The sequence below is a fragment of the Tamandua tetradactyla genome, chromosome X (assembly GCF_023851605.1).
Source record: "Tamandua tetradactyla isolate mTamTet1 chromosome X, mTamTet1.pri, whole genome shotgun sequence".
NCBI classification, from domain to species: Eukaryota; Metazoa; Chordata; class Mammalia; order Pilosa; family Myrmecophagidae; genus Tamandua; species Tamandua tetradactyla.
This window is the reverse complement of record NC_135353.1, coordinates 85780416-85784388: the sequence shown is the minus strand read 5'-3', so window position 1 is coordinate 85784388 and position 3973 is coordinate 85780416. Positions and strand designations below refer to the sequence as shown.

The following is a 3973-nucleotide window of genomic DNA, read 5'->3' as shown; positions in this document are numbered from 1 at the left end:
TAAATCATCACTTAACAAGGCTTTACAGTGGTGGTGAAAATTCACCAGGGAAAACTCTTCGCTCACCAGGAATGTTCAGCCACTGAACAGTAATCTAGAGCCACAGTGGTGCAGAGCTGCAGTTGATGAGAACACTCAGGAAACTGTCATACTTTGAGTGTAATTTCAGGGAAAGAAAAGAAACTTTACAAATTGTGCACATAATTAACAACGATAGCATTGCTATGTGTTGAAGAGGACTAGCAAATGATGGTCTCCTCCATGTCATTTGTTTGCTGACAGTAGTTTGGGTCAAGGTAATTTTAACTGGTGTACCTGGACACATGGTAGTCTCTCTCTAAGAATGTCTCAGACCTATAAATAGGTTCTAATTGGTGACCTTCCTTGTGAATATCTGTTTCATGCAGGCAGTCTGAACAAGAATCACAGAAATCCAAAGACATCTGGAGGACAATCATGGCAGTGCCACCAAATGTCCTGGATAGGTTCTATGCCACAGTTATCATAATTGAAGCCCAGATGTTTGCACAAAGCCATTTTCAGCTTGCATCTGAAGTTTCTGTTTCTTCAACTTTATTTAAACTGTAATAGTTCTTAATATTCATGTAAACTCCTATAAATCTATTCCAGTTTGCTAGCTGCCAGAATGCAACACACCAGAGATAGATTGACTTCCAATAAAAGGGGATTTATTTAGTTAACATATAGTTATTCGGAGGAAAGGCAGCTAACTTTCGACTGAGGTTCTTTCTTATGTGTGAAGGCACAAGGTGATCTCTGCTGGCCTTCTCTCTAGGCCTCTGGGTTCCAACAACTTTCCCCGGGGTTATTCCTTTCTGCATCTCCAAAGGCCTGGACTGAGCTGTGAGTGCTGAGATGAGGTATGCTGAGCTGCTTGGGCTGTGCTACGTTGAGCTCTCTCATTTAAGCACCAGCCAATTGAAATCAAACATCATTCATTACAGCAGGCATGCCTCCTAGCTGACTGCAGATGTAATCAGCAACAGATGAGGTTCACATGCCATTGGCTCATGTCCACAGCAATAGAACTAGGCACCTTCACCTGGCCAAGTTGACACCTGAACCTTACTACCACAATATCACTGGAATACTTTCTTCATCTGATGCCTCCTCAACCGTTGTATTCATGTGGCTATGAAAACAAGTTTAGTCATCATCTTTGTCCATATACACTGGAAGTTAATGGAATGTCATGAAGGGGAAGGTTTAAAGGCATGCTTATTAAGGGGATACTGTCATCTACTTATTGAAGACTTTTTGGAGTACACATATAAGTTTGGTGTTCTGCCTGGGACTGGAATGCCAGATTTTGTCAGCTTCATAAAATATTTCTGCACTTGGCTGGTGACCTCTTTTGCTGTTCTATTGACCAGTTCATCTGCTATCTTCTACCAGCATTGAGACTGTACTTCTTCAGTAGGGTATTTCAGGAGTAGTTGTTCAGGATTTTCTGTTCTTCTAAAGTCCAGAACTGGTTAAACATTTCACATTTGCTATCATCACACAGGCGTCCTCTTATCATTGGAGGATGACTGTTTGAGCCTTCTGGACCATCACTCAAAGACAACATAGAGTATGAAAGGAACTCCTCATCCTTCTTAGTATCTAAAGGATTTTTTGGTCTTGTAGATAAACCTACTTTATTAAAAACTAATTTAAGTCTTCATTCTAGTTTGCTAGCTGCCAGAATGCAATATACCAGAAACAAAATGGCCTTTAAAGAGGGGAATTTAATAAGTTACTAGTTTACACTTCTAAGGCTGAGAAAATGTCCCAATTAAAAGAAGTCTATAGAAATGTCCAATTTAAGGCATCCAGGAAAGACACCTTGGTTCAAGAAGGCTGATGATGTTCAACGTTTCTCTCTCAGCTGGAATGGCACATGGCGAACATGGCGGCGCCCACTGGCTTTCTTGTGGCTCTACCGAAAAGGGACTCTCTCCAAAGTGTTTCCTCTTCTAAAGGATTCCAGTAAGCAACTCCACCTTCAATGGGGTGGAGACACACCTCCATGGAAATCATCTAATCAAAAGTTATCACCCACAATTGGGTGGGTCACATCTGCATGGGAACAATCAAATGCTCCCACCCAGCGATACTGAATGAGTATTTAAGAACTTGACTTTTCTGGGATCCACCACAGATTCAAACTGGCACAGTCTTCTAGTGTGTCATTTATGGTTTTTAAATTCTCTTTCAAAGTTACCAAGGCTACTGGAATATTGGCTCCATGCATTCTTAGGCAACCGAACAACTCTCTGTGGTTATGGAAGCCCTAAATCAGCCTTTTTCTTTCTTCCCCAAAATCCAGTGGGATTTTTTGGTGCTTCTTTCTGGTGTCTGTCTAAACTTTCAAAGTCTGGAACTGCTTGAGAACACTGAGCCCCGAGTATGGCAACTGTCTGTAAGAGTCTTCGATAATCTTTGTTGTGTTTGAGTGCCACATGATCTGATTCAAAGTAACATACATCAGGATCATCTTCTTCTTCTTCTATAATGTGCTGATTGGCATAAACTTTGGCAAATAACAAATGTTCAGTATTGCGTTTTGCCTCTGGGGCTCACTTAGACATTCACTTGCATAATTTTCAGTCACAACATATCTTTCTTTCATTCTGAGAAATTTCATCTGGATTTGCCTGAGACTCATTTATATAACCACTAACAGTTACATTTGTTTCACTGGGACTAAGATTATTCTTCTCATATTGTCCATTTTCTGGACAGGAAAATTGTTCTTAATGGGACTACCTCTGGTTAGTGCCTGAAGTTCTCAGGGTATAATGGTGTTCTTGAGGTTCTGCTAAAGACATCATCTGAGCTGAAATACAGTCTAGAACAGAAGGTGGTCCTGATTCTTCAAAGACTGACATACTCTCAAGATTTGTGTCCAGGATGTTATTGGTGTTTTCATTATACCATTCTTTTGAGGCACTGCTATCTCCCATCATATCTACTTCCTCCTCAGAATCACTTTAAGATGACTGAATTTCAGAAAAGGGCCCGGTAGCTGACTCAGTCGTCAGCTGATTAATATGTTCTGCAGGCCAGCAGCAGTTAGTATTTTGTGGTCCTCTATATGACCTGCACTTATGAATTTGTGCAAGGCATGTCATGGTTTATATAACTGTCTTCCTATTATCAAGGACCACTGAAGTTTGGATATCAAAATCCCCGTTTTCAACTGCTGATGTTTCCTGCAACACACAGGAATCAGTATTATTTTGTTTAGTGTTCCCTTCAGGGTGACAGTTTCCACAGTTCATAACAGCTGAATCACTGTCATCAATACCACTGACAGTCAAACCGCCTGCAATTTCTTCAACTACTGCAGAATTAACTGGCCTTTCCTCATTGATAATTGCTTTTTAAATTTCCCTTCTCACCCTCATCCAGTATAAGACATCAGCAAGCTCATTTAGGCACTTAAAAATCTGCATTATTGCCTACTACTGTGCTTCTCTGTTCTACTGATTCCTTGTCTGATTTTACAGGTGAATATTCTTCTGAACTGTTTGGTGCTTCATATCTTAGACAACGCTTAATTCTTTTTAAAACTGGTGAAACAGGTTCTGTTTGCCTTCTCTCACAAATTTTTTATAGCCTGCCTTTCTATGTTATTCTGTTCCGAAGAAGAAAGTCCTCTTTTCCTAGGGCTTACTCATGCTTCTTGAGTACTTTGCTGTTTTAAGTGTGTTTCTTCCATTACTATTTCCTTTCTGAATTTTCACAGGTTCTGGTCTCTTCTTTGGTGAGGTTTCTTCAGAATGAGCAATGCTATTATTCCTTAAAGTTCTACCACCAAAAAAAAAAAAATCATCCTAGCCGTTTAACCCCACTGTTGATCTTCTAACATGAGTAGCTCGGGAAACAACCATACGATGACAAGTTCCTACAATATGGTCATCATAAATCACTCATTGGGAAGACTGTACAACTAAAGATCTATCAT

General features: G+C 40.1%; 1 pseudogene; it reads right to left on the bottom strand.

Moving 5' to 3' along the window:
- Window positions 1-239: 239 nt before the first annotated feature.
- On the bottom strand, window positions 240-3973 carry LOC143671910 (ZZ-type zinc finger-containing protein 3-like; annotated as a pseudogene).